This window comes from Trachemys scripta, chromosome 2 (assembly GCF_013100865.1).
Source record: "Trachemys scripta elegans isolate TJP31775 chromosome 2, CAS_Tse_1.0, whole genome shotgun sequence".
NCBI classification, from domain to species: domain Eukaryota; kingdom Metazoa; phylum Chordata; order Testudines; family Emydidae; genus Trachemys; species Trachemys scripta.
The window spans coordinates 201,102,565-201,120,272 of NC_048299.1; positions in this window are offsets into that span (position 1 = coordinate 201,102,565).

Here is a 17,708-nt window from a genome sequence, read left to right on the forward strand (position 1 = left end):
TTGGTTTTAGTTTATTACTAGGGGATTAGCAAGAGTCCCAAAGTGAGGGGTATATTATCTAACATCTGCCTACTCCAAGGTTGCTTGTGTCTTGGTCCTTGGGTAGGCTGCTCCTTCTAACATCCTTTTCCAGTCCTCTGAGTGCTTCCACTTCCCTCTGTGGTGGACCCCATGATCCAGTCAGTCTGACTGGATCTCTGGTTGCCATCTGTGATACCTAGCAGGCCCAGTGGGCTTGGCACCTTGGCTGAGATTCCCATCAGCCCCTTGTGCACAGTAACAGCTTGCGGTGACACAGAAGCAGTTTCTCCAAAACAAAGTATGATTTGTGTTGCCAAAAGGTACACAGCACTCAGAGAAATGGATTTAAAATAACAGACACCTATACACATATGGTGTCACCTATGCTTGCCATTCCTTTCCAGAACCTAGCCCTGGCGTTCTCTTGGGGACCATGTTACAGCCTTGCTGCAGACTCTTGATTCTCAGTCAGTCTCTCTGTGTCAGGCTGCAGTAGTAGACAATCCTTTCCCCTCCCTCCTTCTTTGTAGGTGAAGTCTTTTAACAGAGCAGTGTTTTTTGAGCTCCCTCTTCTCAGCCGTGGCAAACAGACCTGTCTCCAGGTTTGGGGCTAACTGTCCTTATTCACAGCTATTATGTTTGAGGGGATGCTCCTTATACAGGCTATGGCTTTACCTTTTCTGTGTGGTTTCTGTACTAACCTCTTTTGATCTAACTATGCATTCAGGCAGGATAGTATGGCACAGATATACTGAGGAGCATATTTTATTTTTTTTTATTAAAAATCCAAATACTTCCCAGTTCTCCACAGCTTGCCCCCTCATCTGAAGCATCTGGTACTTATTGATGTTATTGTTCTTTCTTTGTTCTTACAATTCCTCCTTCCATCCTGCACAAGTGTCTGTTATTCTTGCTGAAACATGGGGAGCAGGAGCCTGAAGAGAACAAAATTAAGCAGAATACTGCTACATTGTAAATTGGTTTTGATGACTCAGACTAGCTTTTTTTCCAGAAATAATTCCAGATCACGGTAGCATTTAGTAAGAACACTAAAAATATTGGCACACTATTGTGATGGGTTACCCCCGGGATGCCCTCTGGATCTGGGGTACCACTGAACCCCCTGGCCCACCAGCCTGGGCTCCCTCTCACACTGTACTGCTGTGACAAGCTGCAAAGCCCTCCAGCCTGCACTTTCACCAGCATTCACACAGGTAGGGTTACATGCAGGGTCTATAACCACCAGCTTCCCAGACTAGGACCCCAGAGCAGTACCTTCCTGCCCTGGTCAAATCTGGTTAGTATATGGGTTTAATACCTGGTCTGCCTCTCCCTCAGTGTGAAGGGAACAATGCACACTTGTGGTAACCAAGCAGAGATTTTTCCCAGTCACAGCTCACCGGTTTAGATTAAAACAAAAACAAGTTTATTAGCTACAAAAGATAGATTTTAAGTGATAGCAAACCAATCAAAGCTGATTACCTTGCAAGTTAACAACAAACGCAAACTAAGCTTAATATACTAAATAGACTGGATATGTATTAACAGATTCTCACCCTAACTGATGGTATAGGCAGACTTGTAGATTCTTGAGGCACAAGCTACCACTTGCTTTGCAGCTTGAAATCCCCAGCTGTTTCATACGCAGGCTAGAAATCCCTTTAGCCTGGGTCCAGCACTTCCCCAGTTCAGTTGTTGGTCCGCAGGTGTTTCCAGAAGTCTCCTTCTGTGACATATGACGTCACTCCCTGCCTTATATAGCTTTAGCATATGGCGGGAACCCTTTGTTTCAAAATTGGTTCCCAGACCAATTTGTGGAAAAATACTGACATCCCAAGATGGAGTCCAGCATCATGTCGCCTTGTCACATGTCCGCGTAGAGTCATAGCAGCCATTATTTACAGGTTGTCTGTAGTGTTCTCAGGAAGGCTCCCCAGGTGGGAGATAAACTTCTCCTAAGGCCTATTGTTTTTCCTAATGGTCCATTGCCCTGAATAGCCCTTCCTCATCCACTATCTAGACTGAAAGCATCAGGGGAGGGGGAGGGATAGCTCAGTGGTTTGAGTATTGGCCTGCTAAACCCAGGGTTGTGAGTTCAATCCTTCAGGGGGCCACTTAGGGATCTGGGGCAAAAATCAGTATTTGGTCCTGCTAGTGAAGACAGGGGGCTGGACTCAATGACCTTTCAAGGTCCCTTCCAGCTCTATGAGATCAGTATATCTCCATATATTGTCTAGTGGGCCTTACCCAGGTCTAACTACATTTGAAGTACAGATACATAGTCAATATTCATAACTTCAGGTACAAAAATGATACATGCATACAAACAGGACAATCATATTCAGCAAATCATAACTTTTCCAATGACACCTCACATGACTTATCTTGCATAAAGTACATCATAATTATGCTATAAGCATATCATAATGATATCACTATGAAGAATATGGGGTGCAGTGTCACATTGCTGAAACATGGGAAGCAGAAGCCCAAAGAGAACAAAGTTAAGCAGAATACGGCTACATTGTAAATTGGTTTTGATGACTCAGACTAGCTTTCTTTCCAGAAATAATTCTAGATGGTGGTAGCATTTAGTAAGAACACTAAAAATATTGGCACACTATTTATTCCTAGGAAAATTAATTCCAAATAAAAACCTTCTTGCTAGTCTTTCATATCATAACAAGTTTCAAACTCTGTCTCCTCACTACACCAATAACCTCCAAACATTTGCATAACTTCAGCTCTCTTGAATATGTGAAGGAAATATAGTGTGGAATTATACAGCTCTTGAGCCCAAATGACATTATTGTGTTCTTTAATTAAACACTGCCATAACAACTGCAATGTGTTTGCTCTCCGCAGTCAGAAGAAATAAAACTGGTGAGGACAACAAGAATTTTGAGGAGTTTTGATGCAATAAATGACAACCAGCCTGTGCATGTAGTGAGTCACTCATAACAATCATCACATGAAAACAGGATAGCTCAGTGCAAAGGTCAGACATTCCTCCCTGATTTTGCTGTCACCGGGGGAGCCAGGTATAGCATGGCCCTAGAAGTTTACAACTTACCAAATGTACATTGTGTTGTACTTGCTTATTCATGAGAGACCGTGGATGTTCAGAACATGGCAGTCCACCTACACAGCATGCAGTAGAAGATTAGTGCATTTTTATTACCCCTGCCCAGCTGTCACCTTTACAGATGCTATTCATGAATCACAAGTGCAATTCAGACACAAACAGAAAATGCCAGCAGAATGGCTTCATTTTTGACAATGCTGTCAAATTCTGGGAATGTCAATGGAAAACTTAATATCTGCTCAGAGAGAGCTTGCAGCAAGCTGTAAATGTAAGATCTTTTATATATATAAAAATGATTGAGAACACTAACAGCCCTCAGCTGTCTCATCCTGTAGTGCCCTGCTGAAATTTAGCACAAACAGGTAGAGGCTGCTATTCAAGCTGTCAGGGCTAGTAGTTGTTCTGATGTTGAGTTTCATATCTATGTATTAAATTGTGATGATACAGCTGGAAACACCCTGGATGCTCTGAAGTCTTAATTAATAACCTATAGGGGACAAATTAATCCAGCTCATGGCTTGCAGAGTTATATGTATGGGAAACTGAAATACTTGGCAAAATGTTTGGATTTTGATGCATTGAACAAATCACAATTAACAAAGGATGTTTTCAGTCTCAGGCCCTAAATAAATAAATCCAACTGAACATTTCCATAGATGCAGCATGTGTTTTGGAACTAAAGTCTTTATAATCACCATCTACTCCAAACAAAAATGAGGGGACAAACTTTGTCCAGCCACAGTCAAACTCACGCAAGGTGGAGGGCAAAGGAGAAGGCCAGGATCTCTTAATAGCGTCTCCTTCAGATTAATCTGTTGGTGAGGTGCAGTTTGCCTCTGCATGGAAGTAGCAGCAGGTCTGGCACTTGAACCTTGGATATCTCTTGAAATCTATAAGGATCTTGGGGGATATGCCAGAGGCCAAGGCTTTCTGCCTATGACGGGGTCCATGCCTGCACACTGTCTTCAGAACCCCCAAAAGCTTGGCAATGTGCTTCTTCCACTGGTGGCTATTTCCAGGATTCCCCATGGAATGGGATCCAGTGCACAGAATGGAACTACTATATATATATATATATATATAGTAAAGCCTAGGGCTAGAACGTCACCTTTCAGAGGAGCTGCTGCCGAGGTGGGATTTGCATCATTTTATTATTATTTTATTACTANTATATATATATATATATATATATATATATATATATATATATATATAGTAAAGCCTAGGGCTAGAACGTCACCTTTCAGAGGAGCTGCTGCCGAGGTGGGATTTGCATCATTTTATTATTATTTTATTACTATTAATAGCATTATTCCTCCATATTACAGCATAGGGACTTTTTAAAAACAAAAAGCTTCACAACATGTAAGATCTTTAAGCATAAAAAGGGGAAAGCTACAGGCTAAAATTCATGAGTAACCAATAAATCCTGACCCCGACTCCGTAGGTTTGGGTAGTCTGGAGTTTTGTTAAATCCTTTGCAGAATTCCTGCATTTTAGGTGCCCAAATGCACTCATTCTCCTTTGACTTTCCTTAAAATTCTCACAGTGCCTAAGTTCTGTCTTCTGGAGGTCACTGATCATGATGTCTTGTATACTAATGTGTTCCCGAGTTGCTCATTCCTACCCTTAAGGATCACTCCAATTCCTCCGATAATTGCTGGGATCGTCTTTGTTCTAGTTTTCCTTAAACGTTCCACATTATGGAGAGTTCTTCATACTTCACCATGTTCTTGCTTATTTTTTATGTTTCTGTCTTCTGGTATGGCAATATCAATGAACATGGTCTTGCTTGTCTTCTTCTCCACAGCAACTATATCCAACCTGTTCAGTCTGTGACAATTGCCAGATCCCATAAAATCTTAGCCTCTTCATTCTCTAAAGCTCTTTCAGTTTGGTGATCTTAATACTGTATAGTTCATTAAAATCTGTATATGCCATAGAGGATCCAATACAGACATTTGGTAATCTTGCTGAGTCAGTTTATATATTATCTCCCAGACAGGGTCCTGCAAGCTCCAAGCACATGGTCCACCATCTCTTCCTTTTAGGAACACATTCTGCAGTTCAGGGAGCAATTCTGTTTGTCTGTTTTGTTTCAAACATAATTAATCCCTAAGGACTGTTCTTGTATCCTCATAATCTGTCTTTTGAGGTAACTTTCTACAAGCCATGATTTTATTAATCTCTGATCACTAATGGGTTTGATCTTTCTCCACCACTGTCTGTGAATCGACTTCAGTGTAAATCTTTCGAGTCTTTCTTTGGTGATTTGTTATTGCTTTTCATTTATACTTTCTTGGGTTGGGGCATATGCTTGTCCTTCACTTGTTATCATGACCAGATGATGTTTTATTCTGACTCCTCATATTTTTTGATGTTATATTCTTCATTGTCAAGTTCTTCCTTCACAGATAGCAGATATTTTCCTTCATCACATTATCAGATGTACATCCAGTACATATCTTGATGGATATTCATTACTCTGTGCATTGCTAGGACTTTCTTGTTGGGATATCAATTTTTTTCATTCCCTCTTGATACCACTTGATCATTCTGGCAGTGTACCGTACTACTAGTATATCACCCACATATTAATGGCTCAGATCAAATTCTTTGAGTTGAGTTTTGTCCTTAGTCTACTTCTTATTAATCTGTGATATTCTTTCCTCACTTCTTCTTTGGCTTCCTTATCTTGCAACTGTGACAGTTCCCTGATTTCAAGGTGTTGGTAGGGGCCATGCTGAGAGAAATTTTGGATAATACCTCTGTTAACTTGTATGCCAGTTTAACTGCCCCTCTTTATGGACCCTGATGCACATTTAGTTACCCCAAACCATAGCTCTATATCATCACCAAACTTTTCTTCATGTCATCAGTCTACTTTTGTGATATTATTATTATTACTGGCATTACAGTAACACCTAGATGCCTCAGTCATGGATTAGGACCACATTGTGCTTGGCCCTGAACAAAAAAAGCTTGCAACCCTTTATGCAGATAGTGAAAAACCTGTGCAATGCATGTGCAGTATGTACTTTTCAAAAAGATTATAGCCAGATGAAACCACACCCAGTTTTCATTGTAAGACTTAGAGGCATGTCTCAATTAATGCTTTTTCCATGGCAGTTTTCAATCATTATCCTTTTTGGCTGTAGAACTGAATTTATAACCAGAGTTTATGACAGAAAAAGTATATTTATTTCAGCCTCATACTCAGATAATGGCTAACTATTTTTAGTCCATTTTTTTTTAAATGTTCACTTGTGGAGAGAGCCCACACCAGAGTTTTAGTAATTTATAAGCAACTGAAAGCAGGAAAGCAGTTGGAAACTTAACTAGAACTGTTGCTATTGCTCCTGCCATAATAAATAAAAACAGTGTTTTGTCAGGTTAGGGTTAACTGCAGTGGAGTATCTTGGTTTTGCTGGTCTGAAGAAGAATGGGAAAGCAAGCAGCTTAACCAAAATTAGTTTCCATAGTGATGAATATAGGTATAGATTTCAAGTTCTCCTCTAGTTACTAAGGAACAATCCAAATTCTTTAATCGAGGGTACAACACTGTCAAGAACACAGTTGATATAATTTTGTTGATATCATTTTGATTATCTTTCTGCAGAAAAAGAGTTTATATTGCATGGGGTCAGCTATCAGAGTATCTTTTTGGATCTGTTACTATGCTAGTGTTATAAATAATCCATGAGCTCAGAGTGTTTTCTATTAGAGCAGTTCAAAGCCTATAAAGGCAGCAGCAGAATTCAACCACAACTTCTGTTAATCATTGCATGGTCTCCTTTATTGATTCTACATTAATAGCAGCAGCTGGTAATACCATCCAGCAGAGTGGCAGGGTTTAAATTATACACTCTGTGTCAGGTTCAGCTATTGCACAAAGACTATAGTGAGAACAAGATGTAGCACAAAGTGGATTCATTGTAGGGGCAAAGATTGTAACAGAAAAAGTTATAGCACAAAATGAACCATACTTATTACTGATACGTGTACAATCCAATAAGTGTACCTGTACTTCTTTATTATATTATTTTAATCAGTCCATTGTATTTCTAGGAAATATGTTCCCTCATTATAGGTAAATGTGGCGTTCCTTTGAAAAATACAAAGGGATATTTTCATAATGCTTAGCTTTCTGGGTGTGCATTTTATTAATGAAATAATTATGTTTTTCAGTGCACACTATAGGAATGTTCACTGACAAGTGCCAATAATATGTAAACATTTTGAAGTTATTTGAAATAATCTAAAAATAAAATTTAAAAACATTTTAAATGCTTGTAACTAAAGCTTGTTGATAGTTATCTAATGGAAGAATTTTGTGTTGAAAAATAATGATCTGATGAAATCAAAACATTTCATGGGAAAATATAAAATCTGTTGAAATTTTCAACAGGAAATTATTGAAATATTTCACTTTGTTCAGGGCAAAACATTTTGGCTTGCCAATCATTTTTACTTGCATTAGAATAATACTATTAACACCAAAGTCAAAACAAAACCTTTCAATCTTATTGAAATTAAAATTTCCATAAAACATTTAAATATGATCAAAACAGAAATATTTCATTTTGTTAACAATTTGGAGATTTTGATTTTTCATCTGGATTTGGGATGACACCAAATTTTGAAATCTCAGAATTTCCCGAGAGATGGAAATTCTATTTTTCAACCAGTGCTGCTTGTAACAGTCAATACATGCTATATGCAGTACTGGGGCTTTTTAAAGAATAGTGCCATTAGCATAACTTGAAAGCCCATATTGTGTTTTTAACACATTATGGTGTTAACTGCTATTTAAAGACAGAAGGACCTATTTATTGGCTTTTCTCGCTCAAGGATATAATTCTGTACTGAGGAGAAGCAACAATATTTCTTCTAATGATTTCTTTATCCTTTTTGGCCTATTCCTGTCAGCATCCACTTTAAAAGAAGTTGAGTGGGGATAGAGTGAAGTACAACAAGCTACAATAAGGTTTACCTCCTGACTTGATTCATAGGTTCCAAGGCCTGAAGGGACCATCGTAATCATCTTGTCTGATCTGCATAACACAGGCTATTGAATTTCTCCAAAATAATTCCTGCATCATACCTTTTAGAAAAGCATCCAATCTTGATTTAAATATTGTCAGTGATGGAAAATCCACCACGACCCTTGGAAAATTGTTCCAATGGTTAACTGCTCTCACTGTTAATAATTTATGCCTTATTTCTAATCTGAATTTGTCTAGATTCAATTTCCCGCTTCCATTGGATCATGTTATACGTTCTCTGCTAGATTAAAGAGCCAATGATTAAATATTTGTTCCCCATGTAGATACTTATAGACTGTAATCAAGTCACTCCCTTAACCGTCTCTTTGTTAAACTAAATAGATTGAATTCCTTGAGTCTATCACTAGAAAGCATGTTTTCTAATCCTTTAATCGTTCATGTGGCTCTTCTCAGAACCTTCTCCAATTTTTCAACATCCTTCTTGAATTGTGGACATCAAACTGGACACAGTATTCCAGCAGTCGTCACACCAGTGCCAAATACAGAGGTAAAATAACCTCCCTGCTCCTACTCAAGGTTACCCTGTTTATGTATCCCAGGATTGCATTAGTCCTTTTGGCCACAACATTGCAGCGGGAGCCCTTCAGCGGATTATCCACCATGATCCCCAAATCTTTTTCAAGTCACTGCTTCCCAGGATAGAGTCTTGCATCCTGTAATGATGAAGTGGAGAAGAGAAAAATCTCTTTCATTGATGGTTCTCTACAGCCCTGGCTTTGCTGATGATGTCCAAGTGGAATCATAGGATATACTTGGCATGTTAAGCCGGAGTCTAGAATTTTGACCTTTAAAATCCTCTCACCCCACTTCTTTTTCATAGTTGGAAAAAGTAAAAAAGTCAGTGTAACTGGGATTCCACCCCACAATTTCAAAGTGAGCCCCCTTTTTCAATGAAAATTTTTTTTCATCCCAAATATTTCAGCCAGCTCTAGTCTCTGCTCTTTCTGCTCCAAGGCAGCCCAATTGCACACTGCTCCTTGCTTAGGGCTCATGGTATCACCACAATCCAGACCTAAATTTCTGTTGAATAATGAATAGGACACTTTTCAGTCATGCAAGTATTCTTGTTCTACATACAAATTGCAATAGTGTACAATGTAATTTTTTTGGTAAGAAAATGCTCAGAAAGATAAACCAAGATGACCAACAAGAGTTTACCTAAGCCTCCCTTTCCCCTTGTTGCCAGATGTCTGCTATTGATCCATTTCTCCGTGGTATATGTGGAGGTACTATTAATACTGTAATACAGGGGTTGGCAACCTTTCAGAAATGATGTGCCGAGCCTTCATTTATTCACTCTGATTTAAGGTTTTGCGTGCCAGTAATACATTTTAACATTTTTAGAAGGTCTCTTTCTATAAGTCTATAATATATAACTAAACTATTGTTGTTTGTAAAGTAAATAAGGTTTTAAAAATGTTTAAGAAGCTTCATTTAAAATTAAATTAAAATGCAGAGTACCCCGGACAGGTGGCCAGGACCTGGGCAGTGTGAGTGCCACTGAAAATCACCTTGCGTGTGGACTTTGGCATGCGTGACATAGGTTGCCTACCCCTGCTGTAATATATAATGTTGTTTGGCCGCTAAAGAATAAAGATACAAACAAAGAGCCTAATTCTGGACTCCTTTTTCAGAGCAATCTCTGCAAAAATATATCAGAAAATATAACAAATACATTATTTCAGTTTCTCTAAGTTCTAGGTCTAACTCTTGTTCTCAGGTAGTATGGCAATGGGGTTGTTAGAAATACTTAGATTTCCTTTTTGTCCTTTACATGGTACTTATTATTAGAAAAACTGACAAGATTTTTTTCACTACCAATACAGGTAATGCCTCTACCTCAGAAAGCTCTTACTGCAGCTATTAAGGATCTCAATACTATTGAGGTGATACCAGATTTATATAAAATACCTCTTCTTTCAAAAAAAAAAAATCAGTGTGAACTTCATAGATATGAGGAGTAAATATTAGACATGTTAAAAGTGAATGAGCCATAAATTTTTCAGAGGAGATTAAGCACTGTAGGATTGTTTACCTCCGTGTGTCAGAACTGTGCTTCCACATATATCTTTTAAATCCCATATCCCTGAAGCAAATACAAAATAAGAAAAGCCCTGGGTTAAACTCTTGGATTCTTGCATCCCCCAGAGGATATTGACAAAACAGGACTATCTCCCTCTTTGTGTGTCTGCCCGAACACTGATTTTGACACCTTACCTCCTGCTGGGCCCTTGTAGCTCACTGAGCCCTAACCTTTGCTTTTACTAGCAGGATACTGTCCCTTAGTAACTGTGCTAATGAAATGGGACAGAATAAGGAGCACAGCTTAGAGGGAGCCTCTTTTTCAGGAGCAAGTTTATTGGATTCTATTTCAGGATAAATGTTGCCCCTTCCTTTTCCTCTCTCCTTCTTTGCTTATCTCCTTTCCAGAACTCAGGCTAAAGATTGTAAGGCAGTTTTTGCAGCGAGAGCAGGAAATTGGAGGTGGTTCAAGTGTGGCTAATCAAATTATACTTACATTGGCCACAGTTCAATTACTAACCGTTTTTAAAGGCCAGACCTCTCAGAAGATTGATGGTAATATTTATGTATGGGAAAGGGGCAAGAAATTGAGCTGATGGTATACAAAATTGAATTTTCTGACTACTGCTGCAATTCTCAAGTTAATATACTGTATTACAACACAGAAACATGTTAACTATGTTTGTGTTGCTTTAATGGCATGTGGATATAATATACAGCATTGGGGAAGGCTTCTATATAAATTAAGGTTGAAACCTTCTAACTATTTCTTGGAGATAGTTTAGCCACCTTCCACCAGGTTAACCCAGGATGAAGGCCACAAGCGATGATTCATAGATTTCAAGGCTAGAAGGGACCATTGTGATGATCTAGTCTGGGCTTGTGTATAACACAGGCCATAAAACATCTCCAAAGTATGTCCAGGTACAGACTACAGTGGCGTAGATACCGGCCAATCCTCTCCATCAGACAGGCCATGGCTGGTCAGCATACTCATAAGTGACTGACACTGGTTGGGGTGAGGGTGTTGTGAAAATCAGGGTCCAGGCATCCCCAGAGGGAGAACAGAAGGTATGAACTCTAACAAATAAGCAATTGAATCAACGGATTGTATACAAACTGTATATAAAAATAAGTCAAGTAAGGCCTTTTATGAATGCTTGTAATGTTCTGAACTTGATAATCATTCTGGCATATGTATACAGGTTATGGTCAAGAAGATATGCATATATGTAGAAAATTGTAATTGTAACACTGGTGCAACTTCAGCATTACCTCACAACTCCAATAAAACCTCAGCTGGAGTATTATATCCAGTTCTAGGCACCACGTTTCAGGAAAGATGTGGACAAATTGGAGAAAGTCGAGTGGAGAGCAACCAAAATGATTAAAGGCCTAGAAAACATGAGGCAAGAGTGAAAAAACTGGGTTTGTTTAGTCTGGATAAGAGAAAACGGAGGGGGGACATGATCACAGTCTTCAAGTACATAAAAGGTTGTTATAAAGAGAAAGGTGATAAATTTTTCTCCTTAACTACTGAGGACAGGACAAGAAGTAATGGGCTTAAATTGCCACAAGGGAGATTTAGGTTAGACATTAGGAAAATCTTCTCAACGGTAAGGTACTTAAGTACTGGAACAAATTACATAGGGAGGTTGTAGAATCTCCATCCCTGGAGGTATTTAAGAACAAGTGAGACAAACACCTGCCAGGGATAGTCTGTGTAATACTTAGTCCTGCCTCAGAGCAGAGGACTGGACTAGATAACCTATCGAGGTCCCTTCCAGTCTGACATTTTTATGATTTCTATGATGAGAGGGTGGTGAAGCAGTCAGGCAGGAAGGGGCCGCCTCCCCAACCAGAGACTAGTTCCAAGCATCTAGCATTGTACAACCCAGAAAAAGACAAATGATGGGCCATTAGGGTAATGGGAAAACATTGAGACATCGCAGCTATAATTTCCCCACCCATGGAATGGAGTGGGGTGGGGGAAGTAAAAAAGCCCTTTTATTAAAAGGAGGCTTGAAACTGAAGTCTTCCTCCAGAGCTGAAGGACAGTCTTGGAGATGGGGGACTGTCTGTGAATGCTGGATCCCCTCTATGGCAGGGGCAAGGTGGGAAACTGCTCAGAGGCAACAGGTAACTTGTATTACAAAAGGGAATTTTGGAGTGTGAAGCCTGAAGTTGCATCTTTATGTTTATTTTCTGTGTCACTTATATTTGTTTGCTTCCCTTACTATTTCACCTGTGAGCCTATGAGTTTTCTATTAAATACACGTTTTGTTTATTTTTACCCCAGGCTGGTCTCTGTTGTGCAAACTGTGTGTGTTCCAGGGGCAGTTTTCATGTCTTTGGGAGTCGTGGACTGAAGGGGAAAACTCTGAGTGTCTGATAATTAAGAACTTGGGGTAGATAGATTTGGGGAGACTTGGGACTGGACGGGCTGTTGGGGTTCCTGGAAGGAGTGACTAGGCTGGTGAAAGCCAGGGTGAGACCTTTATGCTTGTGGGCTGGCTACTGGTGTCAGGGCCCTGAGCCACAACAGCACAGCATTAAGGCACCCAATGTTACAAGTCAGGCAGTGACAGAACCCCTTACTGGTCTGGATGATCCCCAGAATGTCACCTGTGTGGCTAGAGTTTGGGAGATACTGGGAATCATTTCAGCCCCACGGCAGTTTCTGCTCTTTGGGCTCCCATGGAAATTGGCCACAAGTTGTAGCTCCCATGGAAATTGGCCACAAGTTGTAGCTATCCTTTCCAAGCAACCAAAGTGGTGATGGAAATACCTCAGAGGTGAATGGCTCTGCTGGTGTGACAGCAGCATTTAATCAAGCCCTTAACATGAAGGAATCCTTAGCTTCCTCTGACAATCAGTGAAGTTGCTAAAGCTGGTATAAGGATATTTTGAATTCGGATTGTTTATGACTAGCAAATGAGAGACAGCCCTGCTTCTGGGTGTTGTAACTGATATATTCAGCTTTCTACAAATTAAATATAATATAAAGAAGATAAACTAATGCTTAAGGAAAAGCTGGTGATCATTAGATCACTGAAAATATTGCAAGAACACAAGCAGCAAAAAGTTAGCAAGAAATCAAATGAAAAGGTTCAATTGCCTCACCATTGTACTTTAATAAACAGGAGTTACAAAAGGTGATTTTGAAAGCAATTAAAATTATTCAGTTTCATCAGGCAGGCACACACAAGGGGCATTGATCTGACTGTAGTCAGTATTCCAGAAATAAGTACTGGCTGAAACAATCTGGTGTTTCTGTAGTTTGCATTTCAGTATGGAAGGACACAATGTGTCTATACAGGCACAGTGCAGATGCTTTTCAAGTCAGTTTTTCATTTGGAGCAAGAATCAGTGATGTGGAGTCAGGTATTTTCTTAGACTAATTTCTTTATTTACAAAATGTAGACAAGTCCTGTCCCCTTGAACATGGGTGGTGACAAATGGGGCCTGAGTAACTCCCTGCAGAAACTTCAGGCAAGATATCTCTGCCCTGTTCCTAGAAGCACCTGTCTTGCACCTCTGTCCAGAGCCTCACACAGGTCTAATTGCATAAACAAACTCTGTGCTCCTTTTCCTTCCTCAGACCATGAACTTTTCTTTCTGGAAACCTCTAATCCACATCTCCTCTCTGAGATCACATGGCCTGGAAAAAGATGAGCCTGCAGATTTGCTTTTCTTTTGTGTAGCTGCTTGGTGATACAAAGAAAACTCACAAAGGTTTAATGGCCCGGACAAAGAAGAGTGTTTTAATCTGCACAGTATATTTTAATGACACTCTGGGTCTGGATATTCTATGGCATTTCATTCTGGGTGCTTATACATTACTGACCACAAAGGGAGAAGCCATTAGACCCTTTCAACATATATAGTGTCAGGGTCCTGTGTACACTACAGAAACTGCCGTTTGTACACGCTGAAAAATATGACAATTTTTTTTGACTGTGAGCCTGTGCTTAATTCAATTTAAAAAACAAACAAAAAACCCCCAACACTTCCAGATTTAGGCTGGCTGCTGTCTAAACCTGGGAGTGAATGATGTGCTGGGCTAGGGCAACCCAGACAGAGAGTGGCATTGGCTGGGGGTGGTGGTGCAATGAACATCTCCCATCTGTGGTTCCTGAGTACAGAGTGCCTATTAGTCTGTCTGGGCTTCTATACGGGGATTATCACCATCATGTCTGAATGCCTCCCTGATATCTGACCAGCAATGGAGCTCCCAGAGGGAATTAGGGTGACTCCATTCCTGGCAGAGACTCCAATGATAGGTGATGGTAGAAACACCACCTGCCCTTCCCTTGGGAAAACACCGCTGGTAGCAAAGGACCTTCCTGTAACAGTTCCAGTGAATCTGGCCTGATATACTCTAGCATGGACCTGGCTCAGTGAGGTCATGACTTTGTCTCAAGGACAGTTTAATTGTACTTAGTCCAACTGGCGGCACAACTAAGCTGAAAAGATTTAAAAAAAACAGATTGAATAAATAGTTCTACTGTAGATTTCAGAGTAGCAGCCGTGTTAGTCTGTATCTGCAAAAAGAACAGGAGTACTTGTGGCACCTTAGAGACTAACAAATATATGCATCCGAAGAAGTGGGCTGTAGCCCACGAAAGCTTAGGCTCTAATAAATTTGTAAGTCTCTAAGATGCCACAAGTACTCCTATTCTTTTTTTAGTAGTACTGTAGTTCTCCTCCCTTTCTCCCTCTCAGCATCACTTTTGTATTGAGGTTTATGCTTTTAAAGGACTCTGTACACATGTTGTACCTCTCTATAGATCACGCCAGGTGGATTGATAGCAGCCAGCAGCAGAGTCAAGCCGGAGCAAATTATTGAACTATGGGAACACAAGTCTACTTACTGATGCTGCTGAAAGTTAGGCATGCCCATTTTTCAGAGAATTCCTCTCCTTGGGATTTTTCCCTTTTTAGTAATGGGCTATGTGCTATGTTTGTCCTACTCTACCAATATAATGGTATCTTTATTTAGGGCCAATGTAGGGAACTCCACTAAACTCAATGTGGTCTCTGATGAGCATAAAAAGAAGTTAGTGGGGGAGATACTAGTAAGATGGGTGAAACCAATATTCAATCGACACCCATTGCAATTTGCCATGTATTTTGCCTACCTCATTCCAGGGAACATACTCTATAGAACTGTTACTTCCACACTCCTGATACCTATGGAGCCTTCAATCTGTGCCATTCATCTATAAGAGCTGCAGTGAGCAAAGGGGACAGGAAGCACCACATCGTGTTACTGGACCGCTTTCCTACTCCACTTCCTCATGCGTTAGAAGTAGAACCCCTCTGCTTGCGGAAGTTAAGCCTTAAACACCTATGGGATGTCTGCATTGCAATAAAACATCTGCCTTTGGCACATGTCAGCTGCCTCAGGCTCATGGTGTTTGGGCTGTGGGGCTGTAAATGTGAGGTGTAGGCTTTCAAGCTTGGGCTGGAGCCCATGCTCTAGGGTCCTCCTGCCCTTGCAGAATCTCAGAGCTCAGGCTCCAACTCAAGCCCAACTGTCTACACCCCAGTTGTACAGCCCCACAGACCAAACCCTGTGAGCCCAAGTCAGCAGACCTGGGCCAGCTGCAGGTGTTTTTTTGCAGTGTAGACATACCCTCAGTGACTTCTGCTGAAGAGACAGTTGATTTATAAGGAAGATTGCCTTGGAGAGTTATTTTCAGGAGAGCAGGATGGCAATGAAAAGAACTAATGCTACAGAATCTGCTTCTACCTACAGGTATTAAAAAAAAAGTCACACTTTAATTATTTGTAATAAACATTCAGGCTGTCTATCCACCACCTGCATTAATTGCCTGAGACAGCCCTCACAGGGTCGATAGACAGCAGGAAACTATTTCACAGGGTAAAACAGCCTTTTCTTTTGTGAATATGAGAAATTAATACCTTTCTCCGCAACCTCTTGGGCATAATCAAATTCTCATAGCTACAGATAAAATTATATTTTCTTCTCAGAGCAAGTGCAATTCATTCCAGACACTCTTTGTCCCTCTTGATCTGCCTGCCATGCCAAACAAAACGGTCATTTACAAAAATAATGAAGATCTTTACCTTCTCCTGTGCAGTATGTATTGCTGAGGGAGTCATAAAGCAGCCATTTAACATTGCCCTCTTCACTTGCTGCTCTTTTGGTGTGTCACTGGCATGTGTTTTTGGCAAAATGTGAATCACATTACTCATACCCACTTTGTATTTCTGAAATGTGCAAGGACAATGGCTAATTTTTGGCAGTGTCTTATTCTCCAAGCATGGCATTTTAAAAAGGGCTAAAGCCAGGTCCTCAGCTGTTCTAAACCAATGGAGCTGTGTCGATTTGCTCCGAGTGAGTATCTGTCCCTTACTCTTTAACAGTACTGATCCCCTTTTCCCTTACTGATGAATTAGTGAATGGATTCCCTCCTTTGTCCTCTTTGCCATGCTCTGGCACAGTTGCTACTGTCCCATCTTCCTGTCCATTTCTCTCTTTTTCCATATATACCTCCTGCTCCTGTCCTTCTCTTCTTAGTCTTCTCTTCTTAGTCTCTTCTGATTGTCCTCTTCCACAGTTTTTTTCTGTCTATTTTGTATTCATTATTCTCTCTAATCTCTTGCTCCCTCTCTCCTGGTGGCTCCCTCTGCACGCTCTCTCTCTCTCCCACTCATCAGACAATACTTACTGATAGCATGCATAGGACACGCATTGGTATTTTCCATCCGCAAGGCTGAGCTGAGTGCAAGGGAGCAGACAAGTGATGCTTAGGACAGTACAGCACATGATGCCAGTTTTTTTTTTTAAAGTCATTGGGAGTTTTGCCATTGACTTCAGTGCATTTATTACTGTATTTTTTTAGAAGCACAAAAATTCATTAAGGATAACAGTGGTCACTGAAGTCAACAATCAACAATCAAAAATATGACTGGGCTGTAGCTGGTGTCAAAGTTAGATTCAGGACTTACAATTTGTTAGACCACTCTGTTTATTAGCACAGCACTCTGCTAATACATTTAGATAATGTGAGCACCATGCAAGACCCACACTACCTTATTTTATACAGATAAAAAGGGCGTGAACTTAACAAGAGGACAAAGAAAGCAGAACTGACAAGTTTACCTGAGGCTAGACATACATATTCAGTTTTCTTACTAACTTTTACAGATCTCCAGCTAATGTTCCACCATTAGCTTAAGTGGACTTATTGTTTATGCCTTAATGTTCCTTTTTCTGACACCTGTATTTCAACATTTCTTATTTTTGCTTAAAGGTACATACAGCATTTCTTTAACCCATTCTATTTTTCCAATATAATTCATTCTACTTTTACACTGGGATACTGGAATTCTCCATTTGGGGTATCAATACATTTGTAATTGTTTTCCTATTGTTTCATGAAAATTATTTTACTCACACATCCTGGTTATTTTCAGTTGGTTTTTGGCTAACAATCTGCAGGAATGAGCAAACTCCGGCAAATGAATTTAAATGATATATTATT